Source organism: Megalobrama amblycephala, linkage group LG14 (genome assembly GCF_018812025.1).
Source record: "Megalobrama amblycephala isolate DHTTF-2021 linkage group LG14, ASM1881202v1, whole genome shotgun sequence".
NCBI classification, from domain to species: domain Eukaryota; kingdom Metazoa; phylum Chordata; class Actinopteri; order Cypriniformes; family Xenocyprididae; genus Megalobrama; species Megalobrama amblycephala.
In genome coordinates this window covers 31,615,317-31,626,925 of record NC_063057.1, presented here as the reverse complement: position 1 = coordinate 31,626,925, position 11,609 = coordinate 31,615,317, and positions in this window count along the sequence as shown.

Sequence of the window (11,609 nt, the reverse complement as noted above, 5' to 3'; positions counted from 1 at the left end):
GTGGACAGCAAGCCAAATTAGAACCTTATTAGCTTAAAGATTTTATGAGGAAACAAACTCGTGAAACTGCTAGTGCCAAACATTACATGCTGCAGCTTTGAAACTTTTTCAAACTCCTCCTAGACTGTTTGTCTGATTTTGGTGAAAATCAATTCATATCATCTTAGGACCATTCCGGCAAAAATTATGGGCTTCGTGTCTATAGACAAAACTGTGGGGAAAAAAACACAATAGAAAGCTCACGCAGCGGTCAACTCACGTGCACTCACGTCTCTTTGTTCTCCCCTCTAATACCATTTATCAAAAGAGAAAGATTTTCTATTCACTTTTTCCTTGATATAATAACAATCTACAATAGAACACTCAAGGCCACCTATCTGTTTCAATTAAAAATATATATGTTTACATGCAAAACTGCATAAATTTGATTTGTTTAAAACAATTAAAAATACTATTTGGCCAGTGGAAAAGAATGAGAATAACTCTTCATTGAAAACATTCTGAACAGTATTTTATACAAGCTTAATTTTTTTCTTAAGACAAAACAAGGGGAGTGGATGATTTTTAGCAATGTAATGTGACGGCATATAATCATATTTTTCTAATGTACCGTTAAACACGGTGTCACGTGGAGGGGAATGTGCGTGGAAATTATATACATATGATGTAATGCATAGTAAAACTAGGCATTATAAGACAAATTTTCATACTTGACGTCACTGCCTGTGGGAGGGGCCCCATCTCGTGCTGTGGGGGGCCTCACAGATGTTGATCCCAAGACTCTATCCAAGGAGACAAATATGAGCACATTGTGTGATGTTGTTGAGATCTCTTCTGAATCTTTAAAGGAGACCATTGTGAGAGTGTTAGAGTTTTTGTCTCAGGAGACAAGTGTGAGAAGCAGGAGACTCAAGCAAAAGTCTCCATTTGATGTTAAAGTAAACTCATTTATGTCTAAGAAACATTTGAGATGTTAAAGAGATCTCACTTTTGATTTTTCTTTCCTATGGGTTGTTATTAACTATAATTGGGCATCTGAAAAAAACAAACAACTATAAAGCAGTAAAATCGTAAATGCATGGATAACATGGATACACATACTGGTGGATTAACCATTACAGAAACATGAAAATGGATTTTGGTAATCACCAATACTGATAGTTTAGGGCAGCTGTGACAAAAACCTTACATTGGGTGGCAGAGGTCTAATCAATTTGTTAAGCACTGTATAGTGAATATAGTGTAAATCTCTACATTAAAAATGAAGATAAGATAGTTAGATAAATGTTCTGCAGGAACAGGCTATGAGAATTAATGTCTTACATTTACATTCAATGACATGTTATCCTTTTACAGTTACTACTCTCATAAAATACTCAAATGAGATGTTGACTTTTAAAACTTAAAAATTTAACTTTAAACAGATATTTTAGCAAAATTAATATTTTTGCGTTAAATATTAATTGTCTTCCTCCCTGTAAGTTTAATGCAGACTATCAGGGTGCGCCTTTATGCAAAATGGAAATGCTACAGTTAAGGATATAGCCGTAGAATCAACGTTGCGCTGAGGACGCACATGCATCTGTCAAAGATGACAGGGCAAGCTATTATGCTAATGCATTAGCATGATGCTTAAAATAAAGAATTCTGGTGTATTTGGCAGCTGGGATCACATAAGTTACTGTTGGATAAAAATTATGGACCTAATATAATACAGAGCAGAGTAGAGCACCGGTACACAGGGACCAAGAATGACACAAACACGAGCAGTGCTGTTCACTCAAAGTCAAAGTTTATTGAGCTTGCTGTAACTTATACTGTATATAGCCAGTCTGGGGCATTAAGCCATCTAAAAACAGAGGAAAGCTACATGCATGTTATGGTCTCATCAGCCATTTCAAAGAAGCATTAAGGAGTGAAAAACTGCTTATAAGTCATGAAAAGAACAGTGAGGTTATTATAGAAAATAACAAGACACTCCTTAAAGGTGTTCGTGACTACAACAAAAGAAGAACTTAAAAAACAGGATAAGAGAACAAGGACAAAGCAAAACATTCTTCCTAACAATGCCCACTATTAGTCATTTATGACTTACTCAGTGTTTTGCATCATCCTAATTCTAAGGCTAAGACTGTTTACAGGTGTAGGACCTGAACACATATTACAAGCAAACTACATGAAGGCGCCTGAAGATGAAGGGAAGGGTGTAGCCGACCCCCTGGGAGGTACGGACAGGGACCATCCTGGTGGTTGGGAGGATGGAGGTCAAGGTTTGCGTCAGCATCTGCGGACTCAGACATGTGTCAGTGACCTTTTATACTCCCAAGTGTAAGATAATGTTTGGGTAGATCTAAACTAATTGGTGACTAACACTGAGTCTTCCTGGCAGAACTTACGCTAGAGCTTTCATTTCAGTTCATGATGGATCTTTCACATGTCAGTTTAGGGAGGGGTTCGTGATTGTCAGGCAGCAGCAGTTCACAGCTTCTGGTGATTTTCAGCTTTTGAGTGTCCGCTCAGTTCTTCCTTGGGGTTCGGTGTGTTACCCAAGCAATTCAGTGTCTTTTGATAACAAAATGTCACTGCAGTGCAGAGACCCATTGTGTCCTGAGCAAGGCATACATTTTCTTCTACTCTTATTCAAACTGCATTTATTCATGCACAGAGGGTTAATAACTTAATTCATGCACATCCATTATGCAGGTTCATTACTTATACTTATCATTTGGGGCTTTTAACTGGCCACTTTGATTCATCTAGGGTACTGTAATGTTTCTCACATCCTGTTATATTACATTGCCTTCAAGTCAAGACATATCAAGTCAAGTCACCTTCATTTATATAGCGCTTTTACAAACCAGATTGTGTCAAAGCAGCTTTACAGTGATAAAAAGAAATTTATGGAACATAGATTGTTTTGGCTTCACTGCAGCTCTAAAAAAGTTATTGTCCAGCTAAAGTTTTTGATTGATTCAATTCTGTTGTAAAAATAATTACCTTAGTGGCCGCTTACACGACACCATTTTTAACTGAAAACGGAAAACTTTTAATGCATTCTTGGCCATATATCAATTGTATTATTATATCTACATCATCTTTGAAATTTCCAAAATTCATCAAATTCCCATTTACTTTATATAATGTGTCCTGTCCTTTTCATGAACATTTATTCTGCTGGCATTTTATCAGGAAATGATTCTATATGTTGATGTCCCATTTTCAACCAAAATAAGGAAACGGTTACATTTCACCAGCAGAACATAGAGAAAAACAGACAAACAAGTAAGCAACAAAAATGTTCTGTTCTGATATGCTTTCAATTTAGTCAAACTGAGCAGTTCAATAATAAAACAGTAGTCGACCAGCATTCCTCACCGAAAACAATACCTTTGCTAATATTTAAAATGAATATTGCAAAAAAAACTCTTCTCGATATTTTTTACGTCAGGTGAGACTTTGCAAGAGTCTAGCCAGTACAGTACAGAGGATCGCATCATGTCCATATTTCTAACTAGGAAAAAGGAACACTTACCTGAGGCTTTTTCTTTCCTTGTACATCTCGGTCCAATTCACACTCCCGTGGTTCTGGATCTCCCCCACGGATGAGCCCCCAGATTGTTGGATAAAAATTATGGACCTCCAATACTTAAATGATATAATTCAGAGCAGTAGAACATTGGGACCAGGGACCAAGAATGACACAAGAAGTGCTGTTTACTCAGAGTTTATTGAGCTCAAAGGAAAGCTAAATTCATGTATGGTCTCAACATCCATATTAAAGAAGCATTAAGGAGTGAAAAACTCCTTATAGGCATGAATAGAACCGTGTGGGTCTTATAGGAAATAACAAGACACTCCTTAAATGTGTACATGACTACAACAAATTAAAAGCAGGAAAAGAAGAACTTAAAAAACAGGGGTGTAATCATGTGTAAAAAATATAATCATGTGCCGGCCAACTATACAAATGATGCCTTCATTTGCAAAACTGCATTTGTTTTTAATATTTTTGTTATTTTATTTATTTATTTATTTTATTTTTTATGGGCAATTCCAATTTTTGGGGGAGCAAATTTAATACTGGTTGCCAATTTTTTTCTTTAAGCAAATTTATTTGTTTATTTGTTCTATAACAGGCCAAAGTGGCCTTAAACAAAAAATATGTGTAGGCATTTGGTATACAGGCACCACTGCATTATGAGCTATCGAAGAAAAATCAAAACTTTTCTGAAAACAGTTTCCTTCTAAGTTACATTCATATAAAACCCTTATATTTCACAAAAATTGAGCTTAGCTTAGTACAGTATTTGCTCTGCTGGCACATCTGTTTTCTTCTCTTTGCGCCAGTATTCAGCATGTGTCAATGTCCTGTTTACAGACTTTGTAATCTTTCCAGACAATTGACAGTTTGGGAAATGATTGCAAAGCAGTTTGCTTTCAAGTTCAAAATAGATATCGGATTGGACACCTTTGTGGGCCATATTCGGCCCATGGGCCATATGTTTGACACCTGTGGGGTATGAGATCAAGGACAAATGAAGCAAAAAATTCTTCCTAACTGTTGCCTTTCCTGCAACAGCTCACTCTGTTTCCTCCACTATTTTTAGATGCATTTTTGTCCGTAGAACAAAAGGCATAGGCCTAAATGTATCAAGAGGCAGAAAGCAGACATTTACTGTCACTGTAATGTAGGAATTATCACGCAATTATTGACAGATGTGTGGATACAATTTTTCTCCAAATGTTCGCATTTTTGACTAAAAGTTTGTACGCTGTGTAATTTCCATTTCTGAATAGCCATAGTTGCTATGGTCATGCAGGTTTACATGCATTAAACTCATGGCCATGAGAAATAGCCTATTAACAATTATGTTGTTCCCCCAAACATGTCCCCTCTCTGCCCCCTTTTTGATCATTTGGTTATGTATTTTTTTTATTTTTTTAATAAACATATTAGGTCTACATAGGAATTATCACAGAAACAAATATACAGCTGAACCGCTGCAAAACGTGGTGTTGTTTTCGAATCGGTGTATTTTGAAGGAATGGATTGAACTCACTCGTTAAGACAGTGACTTGCCACCACCTACTGTCCATTTTAGTTTCAAATTAAATGTATCATTTCATTGATTCCATCATGTCATATTTCTCTTCAAAATGTAAAACATTTATCTCATAACATTTTTATGCACTTTTCGGCTACTTGCTGTGAACATGCATTCATGTCTCTTCTGTATTGACGGCTCTGATGAAGCTCTGATTGGATTTTACAGGTAACTGTCCTACAGCCTTATCATCTAACTGAATTTATTGATTGGAATTAACATGGCAATCATACATTAATAAGGTTGACCCTGGACATCAGTTTTTGGGGGTAGGCTAAAGGCTACAACCGTTGTGCATGTAAAACCGTTGTCACATGTTGTGCATGTAAAAGTAGGAAATATAAATGTGAAGTGAATTTTTGGTCTCTGTAGGATTATCCATGAACACGACACCACATTCCCAAAGATCAAAGAGACCCTCCTTTTGTTTACAATCTTATCAAGAAAACTCAGACTTGAGGAGACATCCCAAGGTGCGAATTACCACAGGCCCCCAACCGAGACCCTCTCCAGGACACCCCCCCCTCCCCCCTTGCATTTCAAAGACATTCCTGAGTTTCCCCAGCAGACAATGAATTCACTCTTTTTTTGTTTTAAACAGAAGCAGTCTCAGAAGTGCTGCCAATTATATGAATTATTCACCAGTAGGTGACGTGTGTGTGTGTGTGTGTGTATATATATATATATATATATATATATATATATATATATATATATATATAATATTGGTATCTGTGTGATGGATGAATGATTTCCAGTATTTTGATGCAAAGTAGATTTCTGTAGGATGCACCACATTTAAACTATGAAAGTGGATCTCTTAAAGTGCTGACCAAAAAGTTTGGGCATACATGACCATGTGGACATTATGCTAATTATATGCAAGAACAGGAGAATTGGGCGTAGGACTCGCCCAAAACCACATCTGACTGGTGGAAACACTTGAAAGGGTGGAGCTGACATACATGGTTAAAACCCATGGTGATGCAGTTTAGCTGTGCTTTTTGCTTTCTCTTTCTCGGACCATTGTCCTGCCAGCAAGTTATACCTCTTCAAGAGCTCACTCACAACTCATCAACCCTTCTGTACAAGCCTTCGTTGAACTTTGCCAAAGAAAATCCTCTCAAAGTTGTTTGCTTCCAGGAATTCATCGAGAAAAAGAGAGAAACTTGCGCAGCAAAGCGTAAGCCGGCAACCCATCCACGAGGCTGTCCTTCAGTAAAGCCAACATCCATTCGCCGTTGAGTGTGTCCCTCAGAATACAACAGCAACCGGCAAATCGGCGCCGAAGAGATCCCCTCCTGCAACTACACCACAAGGGAACACGCACTCACAGGAGCCTCCCAAATGCAAGTACCACACTCTCCTCATTCTTGCTGAGCTGGTGCAACTTTTATTAAGCAAACGGACTAAGGTTGAATTGCTAGTATGGTAATTCTCTCAGGTTCCAGTCAAAGAAATAGTATTTAATGCTAGACAATTGGGCCTTTCTTTCACCTTCAGTTAACAATATCGCAATAAAAAAAGTTATGTACCCCAATTCGCTCAGCGGGCCCCGTTATTCAACGGCGTGGTCCAAACCTCTGTGGAAAGCAGGGACGTGTATGTCCTGTGTTCCGAGGTAAACACCATGCTGGCGAAAGGAGCCATAGAGGTGGTTCCCCCAGCACTGATCGAGTCAGGTTTCTACAGCAGGTACTTCTTCGTTTCCAAAAAGGATGGCAGTCTCAGACCCATCCTCAATCTCAGATATCTGAACAGGGCCCTGATAAAGCGCTCATTCAGAATGATCACTTTGAAGTAGATCTTCCTGAAAAAAAAACATTGGAAGACTGGTTCTTTACCCTGGATCTGAAAGATGCTTATTTTCACATCCAGATGATCACAAGCGATTATTGAGATTTGCCTTCGAAGTGGTGGCATATCAATACACGGTCCGTCCATTCAGGCAACCTTCCCTCGGAGGAATGGTCGCTCCACCGCCTGTGGGATCTTCATGTATGGTTTCTCAATGGGAGCCTGCAAGCCTTCCAGAGAATGTCTTAAACACTATCTCACAAGCTAGAGCTCCATCAATAAGATGTCTCTACTCTTAAATGGTCCGTCTTTGCCGCCTGGTGCACAGCCCAGGGCGAGGACCCACTGACTTGTGACATATCCCAGAAATCGTCCTTCCTTCTAGACTTAATGGATAAAAGCCGTACTCCTTCTACCCTTAATGTCTATGTCGCAGCTATAGCAGCCTCTCATGCTCCTATAGCGGGGTAGTCAATAGGGAGAAACAACATTGTTGCTCGCTTTCTGAAGGGATCCAGGATGTTGAATCCCACTTGTTCCTACCTGGAACCTATCTGTGTTTCCTAGAGGCCTTAAAGGCCCTCCCTTTGAACCAATCCAGGCTGCCGACTTACGACCTCTGTCGCTGAAAACCGCCCTACTGCTAGCTTAGAATCGGTTAAGCTTGTGGGAGATTTACAGTGAGCCTCTCTTTTCTTGAATTCAGGCCTAACGACTCTAAAGTCATCTTGAAACCAAAACACAGATATGTCCCGAAGGTCCTATCCACCCCCTTTAGGGTGCAGATGGTCATTTTCTCTGCTCTTCCTCCTTCCCAGGATGAACAGGAGTTGAACCTACTCTGTCCTGTCAGGGCCCTGAGGACTTACATTGACCGTTCCTCCTCTTTTTGTCAGGCAGAACAGCTGTTTGTCTGCTTCGGTGGCCACACGAAAGGTCTTCTGGTCATGAAGCCCAGGCTTTCCAGATGGATAGTCAACGCTATAGCACTCGCTTACTCCTCTTTAGGGCCTTCAATGCCATTTAGGTGTGAGAGCACATTCCACGAGAGGCATGGCCTCCTCGTGGGCATGGTACTGTGGTGTTTCTATCGCCGAAATCTGTGCGGCGACTGGCTGGACCTCGCCATCCACATTTGTCAGGTTTTATAATCTAGACATTCCTGCGCTTCAGACACAGGTCCTTTCTGCATAAGCCTCATTGCTGTGTCCAGCTTATGGTTTTCCATTGCGACCCCCATGTCTGGGTGTAACTAGATCCTGTGCCCCCTGTATGCACCCTAGGCCCTGCTGGTGCCTTGGCTTATGGGCTTGGGAGGATGACTACAGTGTTTCAGTCCCCGTTGTCTGGGCTATCCTGTCCTATGGGTATCTGTTGCGAGCCCTTTTTCAAGTGCTCTGCCTGGATGCTCGATCGTCCCCCTGCATAGCACAGTGTGACTGAACTGTCCCCATATGCATCTTGTCTTATATATAAATATGACAAATGACGCAGTACGAGTGTAGTATTGAAAGGGAGCGTACTCAGTTACTAACGTAACCTCTGCTCCCTTAGCTACGGAACGAGTACTGCGTACTTAGCCATGCTACTCGCAAGACACCTCATGCTGTTGCTTCAGTCGAAATAAATTGATTTTGCTGGTGAGACAGCCGCTTATATTGCCAGATACCCTGCCGGGCTCACTCAACCATCGGCTTGCACGGCTCTGCCGCGTCGTCATTGGTTCGTTTACTTTAACTCCACAAACCAATGGCCGTGCAGTTACACTGTGTAATTGAATAAAGGCTTCAGAGATCGGAGAAAAAGGAGTGGTCAGTAGGCTACACTTCTTTTATTTCGGACACACCACAAGGAGTCACTGTGGCCTCAATGCGTCGCACTCGCCTACACTGAGCTCGATTGCTATGTCTGAGCTAAACCACTCCCTCCTCATTACCCTACAGACAAAGAAATGTAGAAATACATAAATGTAAAAATAGTGGAAACAAACAAATATGAAATAAATACATGTGGAAATAAATAAAAGTTAAAATGAATAAATATTTAAATAAAAATATTTAAAAAAAAAAGTGGAAAAAAATATACATAAGGGAAAAAAAATTATTATATATATATATATATATATATATATATATATATATATATATATATATATATATATATATTGTCCTTGTATTTATTTATATATTTATTTTTTAATTTTGGCAGGTTTGGCATTCCATAGGACACAAACATACAATTCACTGCTAGTCAATAAGAAGAAATGGGGCTGGATTTAGAGGTGTGGTCTTAACCAGGAAAGAACTGCTCTCAAACTGTGTCCTTCAGAACTCAAGAGAAATTACAGAGAGCAGGTAAGTTTTTGTAAGATTTAAAACAGGCAGCCCCATTTATTGATTGCATCTCTCTCCTATATCACTCAGGTCTCTTTAGGTCTTTGTTCTGTGTTGTAACTTTGTGTAAAGTTACTTTTTTTTGAAGCATGCTTTTTGTAGTCATCTGTGTCTATAAAAAATGTGTATGTGTACTGGTTTAACATACTTATAGGGACAAAAGAAAAACGGCCTCATAATGTAGGTGTAGTCAGAATTTGTTACATTATGAGGGAATCCCAACTGGCTGAGATGGGGTTAAGAGTAGGGGATAGAAAATATCATTAGCTCAGTATAAAAACCATTACACCTAGTTTGTTTTTCTAGCTAACTAACATGATGGTCATTAAATGGCTTTCCTGAGGTAAATGTAACATTACATGACATATATTGATTACAAGCTGTATTATTGACCTCTTTCTTTGGTTGAAACACTGATTGATTACAAGAGACATGATACATTTTGGTACGTTGTACTGTATCTTTCAACATATTTTCTGATGTTTGGTTCACGTGCCACTTGATCTGTCACGTCACATTTAAGAGCATCGAAACAGTATTGTTTGAATTTTGTAAGAAAATTGACATAATTTGAAAGCTGAGAATTTGTTTCATATCAAAAGTATCCTGCTCTGTCTTGTCTGTTGGTTTCAGTCTCCTCTTTGCTTCATGATTTTTCACTGCGAGAGAAAATGGTTGTGTGGTGGGAGAACAGTATCAATGGCGTAAGCCTCACGCTAAATGCCTCAGATTTAGCAGCCCTGGCACTAGTGATATGTGCTTTTGAAGTACTGCTTTGTGAAGCTTTGAAACCTTTGCAAAATCATTTATTTTGAACCAGTGGTCAGAAGCACGTATCAAGTTTCCCGTAACTCCCATAACGTAACTTTGCTGCCTAACTCTCATAATATGATGCATCATTGAAGAAAATCAACTAAAAAATGATAATAGCTGTTTGTTGAGTTTAGTACACATATCTTAAGTTTTTTACTTAATTGTCATTTGCACTCAATTGTATTATGTCAAATGAAATGAAATTTGTAAAACATTAAGTTAACATAACTGTTTGTGTTGGGACAACATGAATAATTTATGTTGCATTGTTTGAACCTGGGCAGTGGATTTCTAGTTCCCAGCATGCTTTGCATAGGGATAGATCAGAAGAGTAAATGTTGAAATTAAGGGCTGTTTTATGTGTTTTTAGTAAAGGGAAATACCTGTTAAAGTTTGATGTTTAGTTATATTTGACATTTAAAAGAGTTTATGCTGACTTTTGAGGTTACCATTATGCTGAAGTGTAGACCTTGTGTTTAGGCTGTGGTTGGCTTCATAAAATAAATCTATGCTGTTCTCATTAAGCTGTAACTGTGCTAATGCCAGTGATGAGAAATTCTTCAATTAATCATGACTTGCATTGTTATACATTTCATTGCTATGGTAACTTACACTATATGGCTAACCTGCTCCGGAGCAGGTTTTATTCTTGGTTAGAAATTGCAAACCAAAACTCGACCAATCAGCTGTGAGTAAAGTGACATGTATCTGAAGCAATAAAGCCACTCCCCCTGCATCTCTCACTCCAAATTCATATTTATACTTTCAGTTCTTGAACTAACATCCAGGTATTTTGGAGAACGCCAACGCTTAAGATCTTCTTTTATTTTTCCATTGATTATATTATAGTTCTTCTTCTATAACTTTGTTAAATCTTGTGTTATCTATACACCCAAATACTTAATTGATTTTTGATTCCAATTAATATTTAATCTTTCTTTTATTGGATTGAAACCAAATGACAACTGTTAATTCTTCATTATATCTTTATATTCATGGTCACGTGGGCACAGGTGATCACTTCCATTTTCTTTATTTCCTTGGTCAGATTGTTTGTTAGTGTTGGAAGGGGCGAATAGCTGGAGCCAACTTTCTGTTGACCGTATTGCATTGGTCTAATCACGTTTTCATATGCTTTAATAAAATCGAAAGCAAGTTAAAATTGTCATTCTTCCTTTGATGTCAAGATGACCAAGTGTGAATGAGTGTCTAGCCTCTATGTGGCTATTGGATGCTGCTAATAACAACATTTGAGTTTTTTTTTATGTTTAATTTATACTCCGAGAACCGTCCATACTCTTCAAGAAAATCAAATAGCTTAAGAAGTGATATGTCTGGATTAGAAAGATAAACTAACACATCGTCAGCATAAAATGTCATCTTGTGTTCTACTTTATTAACAGTAATGCCTCCAATTGTATTGTTTGCCCGTATTGCCTGGGCCAGAGGCTCAATATAAATTGCAAATAATAAGGGAGAAAGAGGGCACCTCTGGTGAGTT